Raw genomic sequence first — 12,004 nt, 5'->3', positions numbered from 1 at the left:
GGGGTTAGCCAGAGGAGGCTCCCAAGAAAGAGGATCCTTTCAAGACGGCCCCCAAATTCCTCTCAACACACACAGGCAGCCCTTCTGCCTTTGCCACTTTCCGTGGCCCCTTCCCCGTGGAGGAGCTGCCGGCGCATCACACAGGAGTGCCACCCCGCAGCCGGGGCGGGTGCGCGGGCTCCTGAACGCGAGGGGGCGGAAACCAGGCCTGAGTCGGGCTCTGACGCGTAACTAGAGGGAACTGCGAACGCCTGCTCAGGAATCTGCAGTGCTTCAAGGAAATTATGTAAAACTACAACAAACTCCCCATAAATCTAATAACACTTGGCTCTCTGGTGTCTCGGGGGGCTGGGGGAGCCGAGCAGCACACAATTACCCGGCGCGCGCATGCGCGTGCGCGGCTGTGCTCACAGAGGCACGGCTGCGGAAACAGCCCTGGAAACACGGCTCCGACAGAAGCTCCCGATGCCCGTCAGGCTGGAACACACACCGGGCACCGGCTGACCGTGCTCGGGGGAGCAGAGGTGCTGAGAGCCAAGAAGGCATCAGATTTGGTTCCAGATCGGGCGTGCCACCCAGCACTGCAGCCAAACACATTAGCTTCATCACATTTTCACATAAATCACATTCCTTCAAAGACTTCACAGTTTGATTTCCTGATGTTTCCAAATTTCTCTGCCCTACAGCAGAGTTGTCAGTGGTTTAATCAAAATGTTGTGCTTATCGGTGGTGAAGGGGACTCTGATCCACAGCCTTCGCCTCACCTGTTGCGAGACAAGAAGCACGTTGTTCTCAAGCCTCGGGAATCTCACGAGCTACAGCAATTCTGAGAATCCCACCCTGATTCTTGTAACTGTGCCCTCTGGTCAGAACGGGGCTTCCCTTAAACCTGCGATCTCAGGAGTGCTTCCTGCAGATAAGAAAATAAACACAGAAAGAAATGATGTCTGATAGGAATTCCCAGTGTATTTCCGAAGATCCTCCCTGTCTCTTGTAATCTCTTCTGTAGTAGTTAGGATATAGGTTCAGCTGCTGTGACAAGGAGCAAAATAGCAGTGGCTTAAATGAAATGGAAGCTTATTTCTGTTCACATAGCAGTTCAGGGTTGGTGTGGCCACCCCACAGTGTCAGGGATGAGCCACCCAGGCTCCCTCCAGCTGGTTGCCCTGCCCTTCCTAGCTTGTTGTCCTCTTTTATTCAGTCCAAAGTGGCTGCTCCAGCTCCTGCCATCACAACTTCATTCCAACCAGTGGCAAGAGGAGAAAAAAAAGTAGAGGGCAAGCTTCTTCCCTTTAAAGACAGGGCCCAGAAATTGCGCACATCATTTCTACCCATATGTCATTGGCCAGAATTATGTCATATGGTCACCCATAGTTGCAAGGAGGTCTGGAAAGTGTAGTTTTTTGCTAAGCATTCGCAACCTAACATACTTTGGGTAATAAGGTTCGGTATGTGAGTAGAGCCGGGTTCAGCCTGGGCTGCCCCTGCAGGCTTCCGCTTTCTGGCTGATAGTGCACAGAATTGCTCTTCTGCGTTCAGGCCTGGAATGACTGTCTGGGGTTCTGTCCGAGGGCTGGAGTTTATAGAACTCAAGTGAACATGATTCAAAGCTCAGTATTTCCCACCCTGGAAATTCCAGAGTCTGCTCCAACGCAACTGGTCTGAGAGAACACCAGGTTGGCACCCGGCAAGCTCCCGTAGTGTGAGCGAGGGGCTAGGCAGAGGGCTCCTCTCTTCCCAGGTCAGCCGCCCAGAGAAGACTTTGAGTGGAGTGGACTGAGCGGCCAGGAAGTGTTTTGTGCCTCAGTCCCGCCAGCCTGGCAGGAAGCTTGCCTGGTGATCTTTGGCTGCTCAGAACCACAGTGGCTCTAAACTGCCCGCCCTGGACCTCCCGCCCCCGGCTCTAGCTGAGCCTACAGGGAGCCAGAGGGAGCCCATTCCCCTGGAGCAGATGCCCTCCGTCTGTCGCCCCTGGCTTTCTGCCCTGCCCCGTTTCCTGGCAGCCGGGAGGGGACTGACACACCAGCCATTTCCCAGCTAGCAGTCGGTGAGGTGGCACCATCCGGAGTGAGGGATGAGAGCAAGACCTTTAGGCTGTGCTCAGAGCCCTTCCCCAAGTGGTGATCTTGCCCACTGTCCCCACCTGCAGGCTGCTTTGGGAGTGCCCTGGCTGGCCAGAAGGCCCTGGTCTCTGACCAAGGCCTGGGCCTTCCTGCAGCTCCTGATGGCCCCAGAGATCATGAGGCAGCTCCGCCAGCCGCCTGCGAGTGTGGCTCCACTCTGACTGCCTTCCCTGGAGCTCCTACGTCATGCCTTCAGAGTCCTGATGCATCTGTGGCAGGCGTCCTCAGCGGCACGGGGGGGCAAAGCAGGAGGCCTGCCTGTGGAGCCAGCACAAGCCAGGCCTGCACCCACACCTGCACCCACCCACGCCAACCTGCGCTTCCACACGCTGCACACACAGCAGCCCTCACCACACAGAGGCACGTGGGGACACACGTGAGCTCAACAGGGGGAGTGTTTACTTTTCCAGCACCTCTACCCACGTTTTCCCCAAAGACAAACTCACCTCTGTGGTGGGGTTGACTGTGGGTGGGGGAGGCCCTGGCGAGTCGGGCTGGAGGCCCTGGTGATTTGAGATGGAGGCAATGGCGAGTTAGGGTGGAGGCCGTAGTGAGTTGGGGTGGAGGCCATGGCGAGTCCAGATGGAGGTGGAGGCCCTGGCAAGTTGGGGTGGAGGCCATGAAGAGTTGGGGGTAGAGACCATGGTGAGTGTGGCGTGGAGGGCCTGGTGAGTGGGGGTGGAAGCCGTGGTGATTTGAGATGGAGGCAATGGTGAGTTAGGGTGGAGGCCATAGTGAGTTGGAGTGGAGGCCATGATGAATCCAGATGGAGGCAATGGTGAGTTGGAGGTGGAGGCCATGGCGAGTTGAGATAGAGGCCCTGGTGAGTTGGGGGTGGAGGCCCTGGTGAGTTGAGATGGAGGCCATGGTGAGTTGGGGGAGAGGCCATGGTGAGTTGGGGGAGAGGCCAGGGTGAGTGTGGGGTTTGAGGGGCTATCATTACTCATCTGCAGCCCATTGGTGTGGCTGGGAGCCAGGGTCTCAGGCCCTCATGGCTCTACCCTATCCTCTGAGCTCCTGGAAGGCCAGTGTTGCAAGATGCCACAAGTTCCAGGACCTAGCGGAGGCCAGGGTGGCTGTAGACAGGACCCCATATTGCTGAGCAGTGGCTGCAGTGGCTGAAAAATCCAACAGACGGGCCAATTAGCAGGCACCTGCCTCCCAGGAGCTGCTGGCCCTCATCTGACGCCCACAGAGCCTCCACCCCTTCCTGAACCCGGCCAGGACGCCCTCGCCAATGCTGACACCCAAGCCTTGGGTTGTATGTTCAATGCATCTTTTGTTTTCTCGTACTTTTTCAGACAAAGACCAAAGATCCAGTAAGGGGAGCTGTGTTTATTTGTTTTGCTTTTTTGCTTAGATCGTAATCCTGGTGATTATAGAATATCAAGAAGTAAAATCAACAAAGGCTCTCCTTCCCCAGCCTCACTGAACCGTTCCTGGTCCACTAGCGCCACCTGGTGGCCAGTGGCAGCAGACCAGCTCAGAGATGGGCGCTGCAGGGGACCCAACTTCCTCACCCCGCAATGGGGACCCTGGGGATGAGGGTCACTGTCCCACACCTGCCTCTGCGCCTGGTGTCTGAGCTGTGGAGGGAGGCTAACAGGGACCTGCTTTGTGATTCTGGAGCCATGAGGCTTGATGTGGGCTGGAGCAAGCAGGAGAGGGCGCTGGGGAGAGGCACCTGTGACCCACCTTTGCTCTCCAGCTCTGTCTATCCTGCGCAGACATCACCTGGCTCGAGGAGAGATGGAGGGGCTGGGAGCTTCGCCCCTAACTAGGAGGATGTATGTCTAGGTCTCAGCCAGAGCCTGTGCGGGAAGGAGGGACAGCTAGCTAGAAAGCTGCAAAGACGTTTCCCCCATGGAGCTCTGGGCGTGGCACCGTGGAGAGATGGGTGTCATCACTGGGGGGGCTGTCGTGAGAAAGGGTTTGAGGGTTTCTTTCTGGCCAGCAATGTTTGCTCGGAAGCATTTTCCAGAGTCCCTACCTCTGAGGTGAGACTCTCAGGATAGAAGTGAGGACAGAAAGTCAGGAGGGGCTCAGGACCCCCTCCCCCTGGGGCTGCCCTGTCCCGGGGCTCGGGCAGAGCCAGCTGCAGTTGTGCCCGGCATCTGCAAGGCCCAGCAGTGCCTGGGCGGAGACAGCTGGCTCAGCACTGGCCAGGAGCAGTGGTTCCCCAGGAAGCTCCGGGAGGATGTCAGCAGCAGGTTCCCGGCCCCTCCCCACACATTCTGGTCCACAGGTCTGGAACAGGCTGAAGAACCTGAGATTTTTAACAAGCAAGAGTCTCATGCCGGGCTCCCCAGGACTACACTTTCTGAGGAACCCCGGACTAAAGCGATCTCCAGTGAGAGGCCATCCAAGGAGCCCCGCGCTGAAGAGCAGGACCAACACCTTCCAGGGGCCTGTCTGGGAGTCACACGGGGTGGGCAGGAGGCAGGCATCGGACGCGGTGCAGAGTCTAGTCTGTACACTCTCCCAGGGCAGGCTGTCCCCAGAACATACAGGGAATTGGGTTTATAATTTCTGGGTGTTCCAGGACCCTATGAGGTCCTTCCATAGATTCTGGGTTAAGAAATGCTAGCTTAGAAGTTTCCTTGGTTTGCAGCTGAGCTGTTGGTGCCGGCAAACGGTGGGGTCTTGCCAAATACTTGTTGACTTGAACTCGTGAAAAATCCTGGAGTCCCACAGAAGGAAGTACATCTATGTCCCCATGGAGGGTCCAGGGCCAGGCGGCAGCTCTGTCCCTGCTCCCCACCCGTGCCCACAGACCTGGAGTCAAGCGGGGGGCAGGGACAGCACAGGGGGTTGGGGGAGGATTTACCTGTGCATTTGGCTCTTCCCTCGGGGTAAGAGCTGCTGGCACACGAGCAGGCAGGGTGGGTTCCTGGGATCTCCAGGTGCAGCGAGTGGGCATCTCAGGAAGCGGGGGCGGGGCGTGCCTCCTTTTCCTGCTGGGGACCCAGGTTTGTGCTGCCAACATTCTTTTCTCCCTCGGGTTACATCTTATTGAGCTGATGTGGCCCCCAAGTGGGACTGAAAGAGAAATACTGCTTTTGATTTCCTGTCTCTCCCTGGCTCCTCTCTGCTCAGGGCTGCTTTGGCGCTGCACACCCTGCTATTACAGGAGTCCCCGCTTTTGTGGAGCTGCCTCTGTGCCGGTGTTGGGGATACAGCGGCCGGCCTGCGTGCCAGGCCTGACTACCGCCCAGAGCGATTCTGAGCCTTGCTCAGCTCCAGGGAGTGGTTTTGTTAAATTTAGAATGTGTTGCCAACATTTAGCTCTCCAGATTTTCAGCCTCTCTTTAAAAGTTGAAGGCTCTGGGCCATGCAGTTAGCAGCTAGAAGTAGCCGTGCGCTAGATGGAGCTGCCTCCCTCCGGACGCCGAGGGGCTCCTGAGTCCAGGGTCCCAGAGCAGTCTTACCGGAAGCAAGAGGGAAGGCATCCAAAATGCTACTTGGTCCCCTGCCTCTCCTTCCAAGGGGCCTGGCGGGGCTGGACAGACAGCTGGTCACTCCCAAGTCCCTGCCACCTCTGCCCCTGAGCAGGGCCCGGAAGAACAGGATTCCAGGGGCCACACAGCTCCTGGATGTGGAGGTAACCCTCGAAGCTTCTTCCCTCCCTGCCAAATACTTTTCTCACGGTGCTAGACAATCAGAGCTCCTAGCGCATTCATGCTCCTGCGGTGGGAAGAATTCCCAGGCTGGTGACAATGCCACTTAGCCAGTCAGGAGGGTATTCTGAGAGCCTCAGGGCAGCTCCCAAATGCCACATCCTCACCACTTTCTATGTCACTGAGCACCTTAGGGATATCCGGTGAGGCCAAGTGCAGAGGCAAAGGGAGTGCAGTCCCCTGCGCTCTGCGTCTCCTGGCCTTGGAACCTGGTGGCTGCAGTCGGTGCTTTCCCTGCTCCTCGCCTGAGGCCCGCCCCACCTGCAAGAAGACAGCCGGGTTAAGCTCTCGGCGGCACCCGGGCTGTCTGCCGGGCCCTCGGCCTCCGCCTTCTCCCCGAGGACCTGTGACGCTGGAAGGAAGCCTGTGCCTCCTGGTGGAAGTGGGGACCTGGATGCCCCACGTCCCGACAGGGAGAACCAGGAATCCCAAGCTCATCGGGGACACGGCAGATGCGCCCGCAGCACGCGCACTGTGAGCACACGCTCCATCCTGTCCCCGCCCAGCCTCTGCGCGCCTCGAAATGAGATTTCTGCAAAGTTTGTCCTCAGGACCAATAGGAGAATGAGAGTTGAGTGGTGAGATCGGGAAATGGAATAGTATGTGGGTGTCTGGATATGAGAAGTTAAATCTAATGAAAATTTCATCCAGTTGAACCAAGAAATCAGAAGCAGGGCCTTTACTCCTGTCAACAAGAATACAGTGAAAATTAAACCAACCCAGCTGCCATTTCCCATTGACCTTGTCGCCATGGAGACCGCCTCCTAGAGTCAACAACTGGGAGGGATCCAAAGGGCCGCCCGGGCTGGGGGCGAGGGGGCGTGGCTGCTCCCACCTCCAGCACGCGGTTCATAAGTCGGGTGACCGCACATCCTTGCTCCTCCCACTGCCTGGACAGATGACACGGCACCCCTTTTCAGTTCCCAGGGTGACCTGGTTTGACAAATTAAACGGTCGTCCTCGTTATGGGTCTCTCTTGGGTGGTGGATACCTGGGTGGGAAGAAAGGATGAACCCAGGCTGAGGAGGAGGAAGGGGCCCCCACAGCCCTCTGGACAAGGACACTGCCATTTGTCCTTGTCACTTGCCCACCACAGCACCAAGAAATCTCTTCCCCCGCAAAGAAAGGCCAAATGTCGATTCCAGCAGGTGCTGCCTGTGCTGTTACCGTGGTGACCAAAGCTCCAGCTGGACTTACCCTGTCATCCTTCCAGAAATTACTGCCCCACAGAGCAAAGGGGTGCAGGCGGCTGTCTCTCCAAGGGAAGCTTCCAGACTTCTCCTTTCTGACTCCTTGTCCAATTCCTTTGCAAACTCTCCCAGGCATGACTTTTCAGAGCAGAAAGCATCATCTCACCCGGGGCTTTCCACCCCGGCCTGCGCAGATCTCCCATGGATGACACCAACTCAGACTCTTGGGTGCGGCATCCATTTATCTTTTACAGGGACATGACATGAATGACACGTAGCCAGCTCGGGGGCTTTGAGCTTAGAGGTCCGCCCTGCCCTTCAGGAAAGCTCCACCAGTGCACAGGGAAACCACGTCAGGAATGGAAGTTTGCAACTTCCACAGACAACCAAGAGGAGGCTGCCCCCCGGGCCCCCAAGTCTATCACTCAGTGGGTCCCCTCCCTGCCCCTGCCTCACCCCCAATGGCAGGAAATCTAAGCCAAGAGGCCCTGTCTTGGAGCCAAATGCTGCCCCCACAAGCCCGTGCTGTGCAGGATGAAGCCTTCTTCTGCTCCTTTGTGTCTCGTAGAAATTTCCCCTACCCAGGCACCCTGGGTGCACATGGCTGAGGCCAGGACATACTTGCTGGAACCCACAGCGCCAACGTTCGGACGCTGAGCTGCCTTGGTCTCCTTGTGGCCCACCGCCCGGATTTCCTGCCCCCTCCCCTCCCTCTCTTGCTTGTGCTGGATTCCCCAAGAGCAGGTCCTTGTCAGGCCCTCCCCTTGGAGGCTGAAGGGAGAGTTCCTTCTGCCCTGGTCCAGGGGACTTGGCCAGCTGAGCAGCCGCTCACTCAGACCTGGCTGCCCACCTGGCCTGGCCCCTAAGTGAGGAAGGTTACAAGGGAAGAGCCAGGGACTTCGGAGCCTCTGCCACCTGGCCCTGCTGCGACAGCCCAGCACCCTCCGTAGGTGGAGAGGGCAGGAGACAGAGGGTGGGAGTCCAGCTTGGATGGGCAGCACTTGGCCTAGCCCGGGTCCTGCTGCAGGAAATCAGACTCCTTCTCTTGCTACACATGGCGGTGAAGCTGCACCTCCTGGAGGGGTAGCTTTTCTCCTCTGCCTGCTGATCAGATCAGCCATCCAGACTTCCCTGACCTCTGGAAGCTGGACCTGGGAGGGACACAGGCACGCAGGTCACAGTGGAAAGAGCTGGAATCTGCAAGCCCTCCTCACCTCCAACTTACCGGCTGTGTGACCCTGGGCAATTGCATGACTTTTCTGAGTCTTAGTCTTTCTAGTAATAAAATGGGATCATAATTCTGCCCTAGAGGATAACCAAAAGGTTAAAGATGTGGTCTTTATACCAGCGGTTCTCAAACTCGAGTGTGTATTCTAAGCCCCTGGAGGGCCTGTTAGGACGTGGATGCCAGCCCCATCCCCATGGTTTCTGGTTCAGTGGGTCTGGGTGGGGCCTGGGAAGTGCATTTCTAACTGCACAGGTGACTATAGCTGCTGGGACCACACTGGGGGAACCACTGCTCCCTGAGAGCATGAAGCCAGAGCCCCGCCCACAGCAAGTGCTCAATTAGGGGTGTGTGTTAATGTCATTTATTTCTTTTTATAATGGAGTCAACATATAAAGAAGCTTGCGCAGTGCTTGGCTCATAGTGCGTGCCCAACAAATACTTTTACTTTTGTTGTTACCGAGACAGGAGCTCTGCTTCCAGCTGACTAGGAGAAATAATTAACCAATACAGCAAAAGAAAATAGTGCTAGAGAGGGCATGATTGATTGAGAAATCGTCCATTCATTTATTCACCTGACTGAACTTTACTAAGCACCTACCATGTGCCGGACGTTGTTCTAAGCACAGGGTCGAGCAGTACACAGCCCGGTGAGTCCTGCCCTCATGATTCAGACGCCGGCTCCTGTGGGGACAGGGATGAGTAGCAGGAAGGCTACTGTAGTCTCTATGTCAGCAGTTCTCAAATCTCAGCTTGCATTTGAACCCCCTGGAGGGCCTGTTAGGACGCAGATGCTGGGCCCCCATCCCCAGGGTTTCTGGCTCAGTAGGTCTAGGTGGGGACTTGAGCTGGGCTGTGCTGGGAAGAAGGGTAGGATCCAAAGATGTAGGGGAGGGAGGCGTTCTGGCAAGCCCCTGGCATTAGGGCCCCTTGAACTGTACACACGCACACACACATGCACACATGTGCTGTGCACAGGGAGGGCAGGGCTCTCCCAGGGGTTCGTAGGGCTCCAACCAAGGATCCTGGGGATGGGGGAGGCCTGAGCCCCCATGCAGGGTGCACTAGTCCGCTCAGGCCTCCTGCCGTGGTTCAAATATCTGTCCCCTCCAAAATTCGTGTTGACATTTAATCCCTAGTGCAACTGTGCTGGGAGGTGGGGCCTAAGGGAGGTGTTTAGGTCATGAGGCCTCTGCCCTTGTGAATGCATTAATGCCACTATAAAAAGAGTTCCCGAAAATGGGTTCTTTTTCTTTGACCTTCCACCAGGTGATGACACAGCAAGAAGGCCGTTGCCAGATGCCAGCGCCTTGATCTTGGACTTCCCAGCCTCTAGAACCGTGAGCCAGTCAATTTCTGTTCATTATAAATTCCCCAGTCTGTGGTACTCGGTAATAGCAGTGCAAAACAGACGAAGACATTGCCGTAACAACACTACAGACTGGGTGGCTTAAACGACAGAAATTTCTGTTCTAGAGGCTGGAAGTCCAAGGTCAAGGTGACGTTGAGGTTGGTTTCTGGGGAGGCCTCCCTTCCTGGCTTGTCAATGGCCACCTTCTCGCTGTGTCCTCCCATGGCCTTTTCTCTGTGCACAAGCACCCCTGGTGTCTCTTCCTGTCCTTTCAAGGACACCAGCCCTATTGGATTAGGACCCCATCCATATGACCTCGTTTAACCTTAATTACCTCATTAAAGGCCTACCTTCAAATACAATCACATTGGGGATCAGGATTCAACCTATGAATTTAGGGGGACACAATTTAGTTCATAATGGAAGAAAATAGGGGACCTCTACCTGGACGCAGGCTTGGCCTGAATAGCCAAACCTCTCCAGCTCTTCCCAGGGGCCTGAGATGAAACAGCCATAACCCAAGAGGCCCTTGGCTGGCAGCCCGCCCTGCATGGGGCTGCGGCCTTCACACCTCCCCCAGCCCTCTCTTCCAGATCTCAATTACTCTCTTCCCCGCAGTTGGCCGCCTCTTGGGTAAATTGTTCATCAGAAGATGCTCTCCAAAGCCTGGCCACATGCTGTTGTCATTGATTTCATTTTGATTATTCATATTAGTGGAAGCGCTGCTGCCTTGCCGCGGGTTGTGATTAGGGTAAACAACTGGCCACGTCCACACTGGAGTGGGCCCTGGGCTCCTGCAACAGCCACCCCAGCCTAAGCTCAGCAAACCGGTCTTCACCCAGGCTGCTCTGCAGGCAGCCCTGTCCGAGACAAGGCAGTCCCCAGGCCTGTGAACCTCGGGGCAGCTGCAGGGGGGTGCCCCTGAAGGAGCCCAGCACCTGCTTCCCAGTGGCTAGGGTGGCCAACCTGGTGCCCCTGTCCTGTGGAGGCTCACGCTGGGGGCCAGATTCTCCCACCCCACGCCTGCTCTTGTTTCTCCCCAGTACTTCCTTTGTCCCAGCCTTCCTGGGGACACGGGTCCCTCTCCATCCCCTGAGGCCAAGGACCACCGCCCAGGCCTGGGGCAAGGCAGCTGACCACGCCTGGGAGCAAGAAGTCCAGTGCCCTCCACTGAGGGACAGATGGGAGCCAGAGCCACCAGGAGGTTACCTTTTTGGGAATCTCTCTTCCTCGTTCCGTGCCCCCTCCCTTACATGCCATGCCATGACCTTACACATCACAGAAGGTCACATGTTCCGGCGTACTGCTCACCCTGTCTCCCTTGTGCTGTTTCACAAAGGGGGAGGGGCCGTGGAAGGGGGGCAGCTGCACGTGCTTGTTAACCTTCGTTTCATAAAGCGCTTTTCTCCCTATAGAAAGCTCCTTTCCCACTGATTCATTACGTGTCGGGAAGCAGAGCATGACATGTTAAAAGCTGTCTTAATGGTATTTGATATTTGGTAGTAACAACTCGCCATCTCAGAGAAGGGGGCTTGTCCCCAACCCAACACGCCAGAGCGGGAGGGGGACGATCTGCATATTGGATGTGCCAAGACAGTAGGTGATTTGCATTAAGCATCCAGAAACTCTCTGCTCGCAATCTGTCACCCTTCACTGGATCTTCATTTTATAACCTTCACAACATAAGGAAGAGAGCAGGAGGCAGAGCGAATGTGGTCGCCTCCCCCCACCAGGGACTGGAGGAGAAAGCTGGCCTGAGGCGCAGCTGTCAGAGCAGAGGGGCCCGATCACAAATGCCAGTCAAGGGATTAGCAAGCCCACCCATCCCCAAACCCAAGACCCTTGAGCAGGGTGTGGCCAGGAGGCCAGAAGCCAGAGGTGGGGCTGCCCTGAGAACAGCTCATCTCCCCAGAGAGCCAAGTTCAAACTCAGTGGGGGTTTTCCTGCAGAACGTCTGGCCTGGCTTTGCAGTGGACATCTGCTGAGAGTTCCCAGAGGTAGCAGCTCTGATGTTGAGCTCTGCAGGTGTTTCTGCTCTTGAACTTGCAGTCCCTGCTGAGTTTAGGCTTAGGACAAAGCTGAGTGTTCCCCATCCTAATGGCATTTAAAAAAAAAACACACCACTGCAGACCAGTGACCTCAGAATCTGCAGCGTGGAGCCTAGGCACAGCCAGGGTAGGGGACACGGCTGGGATGGGCCTCTGCATGTGCAGCGGTGCGGAGGGCAGTCCCCAATCCTGCCCTGTGGCCCCTGGAGTGGGATATGGGCTGTCACCTCGCTCCCTGGGCCTCTGTTTTCTCATCTGCAGAATGCGTTTGCAAAGGTCCTTAGCCAAGGAGGGGCCTGGGCATGGGACAGGCCAGTGAGCCTGCGACCCGTGTCCCTGCCCCCACCAGGCTGCGTCTACTGTTCTCTGTCTTCTATATTGGATTTCTAG

The 12,004-nt window shown here is 56.5% G+C and overlaps 1 protein-coding gene across 1 annotated transcript in view; it reads left to right on the top strand.

Moving 5' to 3' along the window:
- CAMTA1 (calmodulin binding transcription activator 1) overlaps positions 1-12,004 on the top strand; it is an 858,502-nt gene that overhangs the window by 753,680 nt on the left and 92,818 nt on the right. The window lies entirely within an intron of this gene.

Source organism: Propithecus coquereli, unplaced genomic scaffold (genome assembly GCF_000956105.1).
Source record: "Propithecus coquereli isolate 6110/MARCELLA unplaced genomic scaffold, Pcoq_1.0 Scaffold77, whole genome shotgun sequence".
NCBI lineage: Eukaryota > Metazoa > Chordata > Mammalia > Primates > Indriidae > Propithecus > Propithecus coquereli.
This window is presented reverse-complemented; position numbering and strand designations above follow the sequence as displayed.